Source organism: Ursus maritimus, unplaced genomic scaffold (assembly GCF_017311325.1).
Source record: "Ursus maritimus isolate PB19 unplaced genomic scaffold, ASM1731132v1 scaffold_13, whole genome shotgun sequence".
NCBI lineage: Eukaryota > Metazoa > Chordata > Mammalia > Carnivora > Ursidae > Ursus > Ursus maritimus.
The window spans coordinates 33,795,402-33,807,879 of record NW_024423675.1 but is presented as its reverse complement, the minus strand read 5'-3'; the positions used below and the strand labels follow the sequence as shown (position 1 = coordinate 33,807,879).

Sequence of the window (12,478 nt, the reverse complement as noted above, 5' to 3'; positions counted from 1 at the left end):
TCCTTTCTTCTTTCAGCTTCTCGTAAGTGTTAGCATCACTCCGATCTCTGCCCCTGTTCTCACATCACCTTCTCCTGTGCGTCTCTGCGTGCTGTCTCTCGTAACGACAGCTGTCCTTGGATGGAGGGCCCACGCTAAAACCGGGATGATCTCAATATCTTTAATTACATCTGAAAAGACCTTTTTCCCAAATAAGGTCACACTCATAGGTTCTGGGGATTAGGGTGGGGACATTCTTTTGGGGGGGTCTGTGGGGATGGAGGTGGGGGTGGACACCATTCAAGCCACTATACTTCCTGTTCTACAAACAGCACAGTCAACTGTGCAGTCTTGTTGTCTCACAATTAGGGTGACCAATTGTTCCAGTTTTCCCTGCATGACCGATTTTCTGAAAGTAGGACTTCTAGTGTTGAAGCAGAGGAAGGTGCATCCCAGGGAAACTGGGAATGTTGGCTACCCTATAACAGAACAAAGAGCCCGAGTGACCAATATCCCCATCCTTGAAGCTTGGAAGTCGTTAAAGGATGTCAAAGCACCAGAAAGCAAACACCTCTGAGAAAAGGTGGATTGGCCCCGGGTGCCCCTTCTCCGCCTTTTGACCTCTGCTTTGACAGCGGAGAAGAGCGAGGCAGAAGCTTCTGCTGGAAGGAGAGGCCTAAGGAGAGCAGTTCTGTCTGTCAGAACCACTCTCCAGACTTAATTTCTGCTCTTTCATTCCCCGCGCGCCCTCGCCTCCCCTCTTAGCTGTTGCTGTTCTGAAAGCGGCCGAGACAGAAGCAGCTGGCTAGTTAAGTTCAGTCACCTGGCCAGTGGTCCCTCAGCAAAGTGTTTTTTGTGGACCTAGTCATGACTTACATTGTGCTAAAATTCCCTTCCTTTTTTTCTCCCCCACCCCCTCCCTCATTAACCACCCCTTCAGCCTCCGCCTCAGGAGAGTCAAGAGAAGCAGTGGGTAAAGCTGGAGCTTTGATCTTCTAAGAGGCAGTGTCCCTTTCTCTGTCCATTTGGACCAGGGGTCACTGGGCAAGCAGCAGCACAGCTGACCTCTCTTTGAAGAGTTCAGCAGAGCCAAGGACACTGGAAGAGGTCTGGCATTTGCTTGCTGTGGAGATGTCTACGTGCAGAGGCCATCCACTGTGTTCGAATGACTTCTGTCTGCAGAGAATAAGATAATCCTGTCTTCACACCAGCTTTATGAGCTTCTGGCACTGCGCATACCTTCTCCCGACCTGTGGCTTCATGCAGATGGGGCTATATCTGGTTGCATCTTTAATAACCCCATTTTATTCACCAGGCTGAAAAAGATAAGACTGGAGGGAAACAGCTGCTTTGGATCAAGTTTGAAGCAGTAAATTAAACACAAAAGTAACATGAATGGAATGGGGGGATCGGGACATGATCTTAATGATGAAATGACTACACTACACGGTCTGCTTTTGTCACAGATTAATTTCATCTCTCCTTTACACTGATTTTACACATTGTCAGATGAAAAATTTTAATTACTTAATTCAGTGATTTACAAAAAATCTTTTGATCATTATCACTTGTAGTTGTGATGGTTTAAAATTTATATGCAATAATTTTTTGTTGTCAAAAGTAAATATTTTTGGAAATTAGATATTCCTGAGAACCGGTTTTCATTTATTTATTCATTTATTCATTCATTCCATCTTGATTTATTTACAGTGTTTTGGAGTGTTTAGCTTCGGCTACTTTTCTTAGTGGTTGTTCTCTGATTACAATATGCTTATGTAATTTAACACAGTCTACTGGTATCGACTTATGTTTGACTACCTACTTTGTAAATATAATTTCCTTTATATACATTAACGACCATATCAGATGGCTTTATGAATTTTGCTTTAAACATCAAATATAATATAGGAAACTCATGAAAAGGAGGATAGTCTATTATACTTGCCCATTTTGCTCATTACCTATTTTTACCCATTCTCGTGTTCTATTTTTCCTTTCTGAAATGCCAAGCCTCCTTCTATTATCATTTTCTTTATGTATAGAGAACTTCCTTTAGCCGTTTTTAAAGGCTGATTTTCTTCATCTGAAAATGTCTGTATTTTCCCTTTGTTGCTGAAGGGTATTTTCACCAGATAAAGAAAACGTGGTTGACAGTTCTTTTCTTTTAGTGCTTGAAAAATATTGTTCTGTCCTTTGTGGTTTCAGATGAGGAATCCCTGTAATGTGTCATTTTTTTTCTGGATGATTTCAAGGCTTTTTTCCTTTGTTTTAAGTTTTCAGAAGTTTGATTATGGTATATCTTGGTGTGGATTTCTTTGGGTTTATTCTATTTGGGGTTCAGCCTCTTGAATATAAAAGTTTATGTCTTTCTCCAAATTTGGGCAGTTTTCACTCATTGATGTCTTTGAAAACATTCCAGCCTATGCTCTCCTTTCCTTCTGGGACTTAAATGATACTATTAGCTTTTTTTTTTTTCCTTAATGTTCTACAGGTCCCTGAGACTCTGTTCATTTTTCCCTACTCCATTTTTCTCCCTATTGTTCAGAATAAGTAAATCATTTTGATCTGTCCTCAAGTTCAATGATCTTATCGTGTCATCTCCACTCTGCTGTGACACCTATCCAGGGAATTTTTTATTTCTATTATTTCGGTTATTTCTATTCTTTGTAATTTCTATTCCTTTGCTGATATTTTCTGTATTTTTCATTCGTTTCAAGAGAATTCATAATTGCAAGTTGAAGCATTTTTATGATGGCTTCTTTAGAATTCTTGTCAGATAATTCCAACATCTGATTCATCTTAGTGTTGGCATCTGTTGATTATCTTTTCTCACTCAAGTTGTGATTCTCATTGTTCTCAGTATGACCCAAGATTGATCTTTTTTTTTTTTTTTTTTGTATCATGGAATTTGGAGTATTATATTATGAAGCTCTGTATCCATTTACTGTCTCCTATTTAGCAGGCAGTCTCCTGCTGAGGTGTAGCTTGAGGGTTGGGTGAGTGCCTGTGCTGAGCTTCATGCGGGGCCTGCTGACACTATCCCAGCAAGTGGAGCCCTTGTTCACACTGCCTCGTTGCAGACATGTGGGGCGGTGCTTCAGTTTCCCTTCATCCCACTGACGTCTTCCAGGAGAAAGCGGGGCATGGCCTTTTTGTTTCTGAATCAGGGTGTAAGTTCAGCTCCCCTGGGCCCTATCAACAACAAAGAAGAGAAATGGGGGGTGAGAAAAGACTCCTTCTGATACTTACCATCTCATTGGTGCTGACTGGGGGTATAAAGGCTTAGCTTCTCTCTGAACCCACTGATAGAGGGAGCAATGGGGAGCTAAACTGTGGACTGGTCTTGTTTTGTACTATCTTATTCAGTCTCCATTATGCCAGCTGGAGAAAGGAAGATTAGTTTACTGCTCAGCCCCACCAACACTACCTGGGAGGGGGATCAGAATGTCTCATTCATTCGTTTATTTAAGTGGAATTTGTTAAACACTTTTTATATCCCCGAGACATTAAAAATGATTCATAGGATCAGTAAGGAACCAAGACAAGGTTGGATCTCTTCCTTTGTGAACTTGCAGTCTAGTAAGGGAGACAGACATTAAAGAAATAAATTCCTAAATAAATATTTAAATCGGGTAAGGTGCCAAAAAGGACTTTCAAAGGGAAAGGTAGAGAACTCTTTACAGAGAAAGCGAATTTTAATTAAATCTTGATTGAATAGGAGTTGGCTTGATGAAGGGAGTTCCAGGGAGAAGGAAAGAATAGCTGTTGCAAAGTTCATAAATTGAGAAGGACCAGAACCATAGCACTGTCAAAAGGAACTATAATACAAGTAGCATGCACAATTTTCTAGTAGCCACAATAAAAAAAGGGAGGAAGGGAACGAATGAAGTTAATTTTAATGATACATTTTATTTAACCTCAAATATCCCCCAATGTTATCATTTCAACATGTGAGCAGTTGAAATAATTAATGAAATTATTTTATATTCTTGTGTTCATACCAAGTCTGTGGTCATTGAGGTGGTTGGACATGGAGAGCCTGGGCATGGGGAGACTTGAACTAGGCAGATGCATATGCCAGGTGAGAGGTGATTAGTCAGTGAGGATGACAAGAGAGTAGTTTGGAGGGAGAGTTCAAAGAGAGAATCGCGGGAATCCACAAGATTTGGAACCTGACTTGTGGCGGTGATGGCTTACGGTTTAGTATGGGCGTATCTCCAGTCTTGCTGTGAGCACCAGAGCAAGAGAAGCTGGGGGTAGGAGGGATGTTTGTTTTAGACAAATTGAGACTGAGGTGCCCAGAGGACATCTTGTGAACTAAGACCTCTGACAGAAAGAGGTGATAATTAGTGCCTCTCCCACAGTTTGCACAGACATGGCAGAGAGGGAGCTCAGGACCGGCCACTTCTCTGCATGTCCGTGGTTTAGGACCAGTTCCCCAGGAGGTGACACAACAGCAGCACAATGAATCGACCACGTGATAACATGGACAGAGATGGGAATCGATTTCTTTTTTTTTTTTTGAAGTCTTTAACTGCAAAACAGACTCTCACCTAACGGCTAATAGTTGCTTAGAGCAACAGAGAGGACCAGCCCATTTCTCAAAATTTTTCCCAACCATTGAGTCAAAGAGCTGACGAGCACGAAGAGGTGGGGTGCCAGTCCCTGCGTGGGGCTTTTCTCCCGATTCCAGCTGTTCCAGCGTTTCCAACCCTGCCTGCTGCTTTGCTCATTTGTGACTCTGCCCCCACTCAGTTACAGTTCACCAGCTGGCCTGAGTGGCCATAGATATCGGAAAAAACATGTCGCCTTGGCTTTTTAGGAGAAAAATCAGTATTCAAAAAATAAATGTGGGATTCTGGATGCAGAGCTCCCACTGCAATCCGGGAGCTCATTGGACCTGATAGGCATCCCCTATTATTGCTTTACTTGGGAGAAGAGTCGGAAAATAGTAATAGTGCATATTTAGGAAGCATTTACTGGTATCAAACCCTATGCTAGGGGCTCTACAAACACTCCCATTTAATTCTCACAACGCTGTAACACAGTTATAATTTTCTGCTTTTTAATGATAAAGAAATTGAAGTTCAAAAAGCTGGCTACCTTGCCATGGGTATAGGGCCAGAAGGTGTCAGAAGCTCCGAGCCGAACCTAATCCTAGCCAATCGCAAAGCCCTCACTCTTCATGCTACGCTAGACCCTGTCGACCTGTTTGGGGAAGGCTTGCCATCTAAGGGCAAGCATCACAGCTGGCCGATCTCTTGTGTGATGTCCCCGAGGGGACATGGTACTGTATCAGTGTGAGGATCTCATGGTGATGTGAACAACGGCAGTGAGAAAATCTCTAGGGTTTGAGGTCTGACCCCCATCCTTGGGAAAAGCAGTGCGGGGATGTGGAAGGGGGTTGGGTGTAGGACAAAGGCTCGTGTCCAGGGTAAGGAGGGAGCTCTGGGGGTGCAATAGAACACCCTCCTGGATACTGAAGTATATTGGCTGAAGGATGCTTTTTGGAACGACACTGTGTGGTATTCACTGAATATTCTTCCACTGATCTGTAAGGGGAGAAACCTCCCTCAATTTCTCTAGGAGTGGGAAAGAGAGCAGAACTGGATGCTTAAAAAAAACCCAAAAACTGAGAGAGAAGGGCACCTGATTTGGAAGCCCAGTTAAAGAATTGCAACAAGTTCCAAGAGGAGAACCCTCAAGGACCATTGCTATGTGACCTTAGTAAGCTACTTAACCAACCTAAAATCTAATTTCTCTACTTGTGAAATGGGGAGAGTAATGACACTGTGTGGTGGTTATTGGGATTAAATAAGATAATGTACATGAACCACTTGGTACAATAAATCTAATTCCCCTTCCTTCTTGCCTTTCTCTGTCCTTCCCCTCCTTTGGTGAAGAGCAATCTTGTCTACTGGTGCCAGAACTCCTACAGTCGCTACTATTTGAATTTTTTACTTTTGAATACACTTGTCTCTATTCAGCTAGACACTTGTTGATTTAGTATGAGGCCTCTCTGGCTTATATTCAGAATAATTCATGATACCGTCTTAGTTACAGTTTCCCGGGCCAAAAAGTCTTGGCGTCATCCATGACACACCTCTTTTTTTTTTTTTTTTAAAGATTTGATTTTATTTATTCGACAGAGATAGAGATAGCCAGCGAGAGAGGGAAACAAGCAGGGGGAGTGGGAGAGGAAGAAGCAGGCTCATAGCGGAGGAGCCTGATGTGGGGCTCGATCCCAGAATGCCAGGGTCACACCCTGAGCCGAAGGCAGACGCTTAACCGCTATGCCACCCAGGCGCCCTGACACACCTCTTCTTGAACCCCACATCCAAAATTAACAAATCTTGTCGGTTTTATCAATTCAGAATCCCACCACTTCTTGTCACCTCTACTGCTAACACCCTGGTGATAGTCACCATCACCTTTTCCTTGGCATCATAGAGAAGATTCTGAATTGCTTACTTTGTTTCCCCTTGCTCTCCTTCAGTCCATCCATTCTTAGCACAGCATCCCTTCACATAGACCTTTCACGTAGACCTCATATCATGATGTCTGCTTCCAAACCCTTCAATGACTTGCCATCTCACTCAGAGGTCTGCAAGGCTCTGTACAGTCTGGCTTCTTTGTTACTTCTCTCATTTCTCTCTTTCCTCCTGCCATCCTCACCCCCCATTCCGTTCCAGCTACATTGGTCTTGTATTTCCAGGAACATGAGCAGACACCCTCCTGCCTCAGGGCATTTGCATTTGCAGTTTCTTCTCCCTGGAAAGCTCTGCATGGCTAGTTGGCTCATCTTTTAAGCCTGGCCTCCGATGACACCTTCTCAGTGAGGCTTTCCCTGACCACACTGTAACACTGCTAAAATTCTTCTATGCCTCTGTTCTTCTTCTGTAAAAGTATTTATTACTTTCTAACACTCTACTGTATTCTCTAGAATTCTAAATGCTATTACTGAAGGTTTCTGGCTATCACTATTTTATGGCCTGCCATAAAGGAAAAAAATCACCAATTAAAATATGATTTACCATCAATTTAAAAATGCATCCTAATTTATATATGTTAAAGTGTGGAAAAGGTATGTATTAAAAACGCATGAAACATAATACTCAATTTACTCATTTAACTTTGTTTAATGTCTGTTTTGGCTACTATTTTGTAAACGCCATGAGAGCCAGGATTTTGCTGTTTGTTCACTGTCTAAAACAGGGCCTGGCACCTAGCAGGTCCTCAATGCATAGTTACTGAATGAATGTGTAAGACATGTCTCCCCCCCAAAAAGTAACTACAGTGATAAGACATAGACATTTAAAAATAGGCATTGCATGATGAAGGCCAGTCCAGTAGCTATACCCCAAGCTTGTGCTCTGCGAAAACCTCTAAGCAAGGGGTTAGGATATTCTTGCTACGGCTTTTACTTTAATTACAAACATACTGTGTAGCTTAACCTAGTATGTGTAGTAAAGAGCATCAAGACCCACCTCCGTTCTTCCCATCACAAGACGAAAGGATATTTAAAAAAGAAAAAGAGAGAGGATTTAGGGGTAGATTAAAGATTCATCTTCCCTCCATTATATGGCGCAAATTTTTTTTTTAACTCATGTGCCCACACTTGACCCCTTGTTTCCCTCTTTCACCCTGGACCTCTGCGACAGCTCCGTGACAAGGGCATCTAATCATTTCTAGCATGCGACAACATTTGGTTCAGATTCCCTTATCAACATTTTACCTTTTCTTCTCTCCTATTCGCCCCACCTCCACCTTAAAGGCGACCCGGAATGGACCTCAGAGATCACTGACACGTCCGCCCCTTCTTCAAACACTTCATGTAAAAAATCTTTCAGAGATGTGATTGTGGGAACGTTGACCTGGAAAGTAACTGTCATCAAGACCTTTACATCTGTTACAGGAATTCGCTCCAATGACATTGCTCGGCCCTAAATTTATTGTTAGAAAATTAAGAATCTCTGTCATACAATTGTGGGCTTTATTACACAGTGACAGGAAACTCATCTGAACTCCGCTTATTTCCATTATAAATCAGTTTACTTAAACAACCTGGAACTCCAATTTGTATTGGAGTACAAGGCGGGTTCAGTTAGATTTTTGAAAAGTTGGTTTTTTGCCTTTGAAAATGCGTGCGGAGCGTTATAGTATTTAACTATGTTGCATATATGCACTGCATTTGCATTATAGAAATGCCCATTTGGTAATATGAAATCAAGTTATATCTAGTGTGTATTTTTGTACCTCCCATTATCATTACCTTATGAGTGTTAAGGATAACAGCTCCAACCAAGATGAAACATTAATTAAGGCTTTTAACTGACACTTAGAAACTTCAAGCTTCTGAAAATGTTGCCTTTTAAAGTCGGAATTACTTCCAGATTTGTATAGTATTCTGACTACAAAAATACTTTTAAAATGTGCCAAATTATTGTGGTGGGGGGAAAATCTGAAATTTCTCTTTTTGTTGACCTTTAAAGACTTTCTTTATGATTCATTTGAGAAAGTCTCACTTCTTTAAAAGTCAAGCTGTTTTCTAAAGCTCCATGTGAATCAATGTTCGCTGACTCACTGTGATCCAGGGTCCTTAATCAGAAGCAAGTGTTAGGAAAATTCCTCACATGAAAATGTAAAGTTTCCCTGCCCTAACTGAACTTTTAAATAAGGTGAGAAAATAAAACACAATTAATTATAAGCAATGTGTTCAATTCACACCATTCTCGGTGAAATTTAGAAAATTGAATCCTCTATTTTTTATGAAGTTATAGAATGAAATACATGTACTTCTTAACATTAATCATGTGATTTGCTTGAATGGTATATTTCCTCTAATATCTTTTCTGGAATATGGCTAGGTGACACCAGCCAGGTAGAAGAAATACGAAGCAATTTGAAACACACATAATTTGGGGTCAAACAAGTATTGCATTCCGGCAAAATTCTTAAAATTGAATCTTTCTTTGATTATTGTAATGGTCCCAGCTCTGAAGAATATTTTAATTTTATTTTTTAAACCACGCTATTGTGGTCTGATTGACATACATTAATTTAATTTTAAATCTACCTCCAACTTTAAATGTTTTTAGGTGTTGTTTCAACTGCTACTTCTAGTTGTATTACAAAAATTTTTATAAAGATAAAACAAGAACCAAATTCTAAAATTAAAAGGCATGTGACATTTTCTCTCTATATTTATAATATATACTTAAAACATATGTATATTTCAAATATAAATTTAAAAGAGAGAGAAAATAAACATGGGTCCTGTGAGTGAAATAAATGTGGATCTTGAAGACATTTAATTTCAAAATGTTTCTCTTGAACAAAGACTTACAGATACACTTTTTTGAAAGTTTTAAGTGACCACAAGTCATCTTCTTTTGTTGTTAGACTTAAGTAGCATTATTTATTATACAACATCTATTTCTTTTGTAAATGTATTGTCTAAAACTTGGCACTTCAGAAATGATAAGTATATTTTATTTACATATGAGATACATTTACTGAATGAAGTTTATTTTGAGCTATAATATAACAATTTAATTTTAGAAGACATGGGTTATGCGGTAGTTTAAGAAGGAAACTATTTTCAAGTTGAAATTTTAAGTATAGGTGCTGCAAAGCCTGAATATAATTACCAATACATAAGTTAATGAAAGCATGTATAAGAATCCCCCTCCAAAAGAATACTCTGTAAAGTTACTATTATTTTTGGCAAAATGGTAAAAAAAAAGTGTCGATTACTGGATATCTGATTATAAGTCTTAGAATGTATCATGTATCAGATTATAACTGGTTCACAGGCTTTATCTTTTCAATATCTTAACTACATATTTTGGTAACCCTTTACTGTCCATAATTTTTATAACATTTCTATTGGTTGATTAGAAAGGTCTAAAAATTCTATTAATACAAATACTTCAAGAGTTTGATGATATAAACAGTTGGAACGAAATGGAACAGATAGAAACAAAATGCAATTTGAAGTTAATTACCTTTCTTTTAAAATGTTTTATAGTCTATTGTAAATCTAATAGCTAGGTAGCTTACTAAAGCTTATCACTGTAAGGAGTCTTATGTTACCAACTTAATTTTTGAGTATATTATAGCACATTTAAAAATTCACCTGTCAAAAAAGGGGAGCTGTCAACTATAGCTATATTTTAGTGATGTATATATATCTCTGAAAACTCTACAAATATGGGACGCCTGGGTGGCTCAGTCTGTTAAGCATCTGCCTTAGGCTCAGGTCATGATTCTGGGGTCCTGGGATTGAGTCCTGCATCAGGCTCCCGCCCTGCTCAGTGCGGGGCCTCCTTCTCCCTCTGCCTGCCACTCCCCCTGTGTGTGCTCTCTTCCTTTCTCTCTGACAAATAAATAAAATCTTTAAAATAAATATATTAATTAATTAATTAAAATAAAATAAAAACTGTTCAAACAATCTTTATGTTTTGTTAGTGATATTTTTGTTGGTTTAATGTTTTAGTCTTTCTGTAAATTAGTGAGGTCTTTCTAATATAGCACTAATCCAATCTTTTAAATTAACAGCTTTATTGAGATATAATTCCCATACCACATAATCCATCTATTTAAAGTGTACAATTCAATGGTTTTAAGTATATATATTCACAGAACTGGACAACCATCACCACAATTTCACATATTTTTTTCACTCCCAAAAGGAACCCTGTACTCATTAGCAATCATTCCCCATCCCCCCCGCCCCAATATCCCCAGCCCTGAGCAACCACTAATTTACTTTATATTTCTATGAATTTGCCCAATCTGAACACTTCATATAAATGGAATCACATAATGTGTGGCTTTTTGTGACTGACTTCTTTCACCTGATGTAATATTTCCAAGATTCATCCATGCTATATAGCATTTTCCAATACTTCATTTTTTTCCCGAGCTGAATAATTATTGTGTAGATATATCACGTTTTGTTTAACGATTCATCGGTTGGTGGACATTTGTGTTATTTCCACTTTTTGGCTATTATTAATATTGCTGCTATGAACATCTGTGTAGGAGTTTTTGTGCGGTCATACGTTTGCATTTCTTTTGGGTATATTCCCAAGAGTGGAACTGCTGAGTCATGTAGTAACTTTGATGCTCATTCTAATGGTAACTCTTAAAATTTTGAGGACTTGCTAGTCTGTTTTCCAAAGTGGCTGCTCCATTTTACATTCCTACCAGTGGCTAATGAGGATTCCAAAATTTTCTCTACATCCTCACCAAAATGTATCATTGTTTGTCTTTTTGATTATAGTCACCCCAGTGGACGTGGTGGTATCTCCTGGCGGTTTTGATTTGCATTTCCTTGATGGTAACTAATTCAATCTTAGTCTAAGCCAGAAAGGCATGCGTTTCAACAACTAAACATACATTTTCTAGAATTTTAAACACTTTTTCCAGAAAAATATAGGCACTAATTGTGTTCATATATGAGCTATCTGGTCTATCTGTTCTACTTAATTCCCAAAGTGTGAAGATTGGGTTGGTGGACTAGGAGATGGTCAGACCAAATTCTCATTTCTCTTTCTTTGTGAACATGTTAATCTTTCTCCGACAGTAGACTACTCAATCCTAAAACACAAAATTATTGGACTCTTAATAACAGGAGTAACAACTACCATTTGTTTCGGTGTCAGTTCTTTGCCTACATTGATTCCTTTCATTACCACAACACCGGAGCAGGCATTAGTATTCTCATCAGGAGTTGATAGAGTGATGTAATTTGGCCAAGGCCACACATCCAGCAAGAGCTGGAGTAGATATTCAAACCAGGGTCCGTCTGACTCTGAAGCCTGTGGTCATCATCACTGCCTGCTCTTATCTCTTAAATACTGTTGCTCAGTTGGAAATGTCATTTTGTAGGGGGCCTCAAATATTCTTTTGAAGTTCTATATGATTATTGCTCAAGGGAGTCTTCAAACAATATCCCATAGTGTGGAGTTTCCTACTTGAAAGACTTAATTGATCATCCTACTAATCCTTTTCCTATGTAGAAAGAACCTAAATGGTAGTTGACCACACTTTGTCCACTGCTGTAGTCATAATTTCCATATCGACACTGGAACACTTTCTTGGAAATAAATATAGCATAAAGATTCTTTGTACATACTCTGGACCCAAATCTATGTTCGGTCCTCTGAAAAAAATAATGACTATTTATTGAGCTTTTACCATGTGCTAGACACTACCATGTCTTTGATACATACCATCCCATTTAACATGCACAGAGCAAACTCAATAAATAGTCCTGAAGGGATTTACAGTCTAGTTGAGGGTATGAGACGTATATTTACATGTGAAAAATTAAATTTAAAAAGAGGTAAATAATAATACGTAACACCATTAAGTAGCATGTGATTAATTTCCATATGAATAAATATGCAATGTATTTGGGGGGGTACGAACACTATGGGATGGCCTAAGCTACTGTGGACTCATTGAATGTGATGGTCTACTGCATTAAATG

At 39.1% G+C, this 12,478-nt stretch overlaps 1 long non-coding RNA gene across 1 annotated transcript in view; it reads left to right on the top strand.

The window, feature by feature from the left end:
- Nucleotides 1–1,559, top strand: part of LOC121102276 — a 157,894-nt gene extending 156,335 nt beyond the window's left edge. The window contains exon 6 of the long non-coding RNA XR_005834349.1: nt 920–1,559. This is a non-coding gene — a long non-coding RNA (uncharacterized LOC121102276). The remainder of the gene's footprint in view (nt 1–919) is intronic.
- The last annotated feature ends 10,919 nt before the right edge of the window (nt 1,560–12,478 follow it).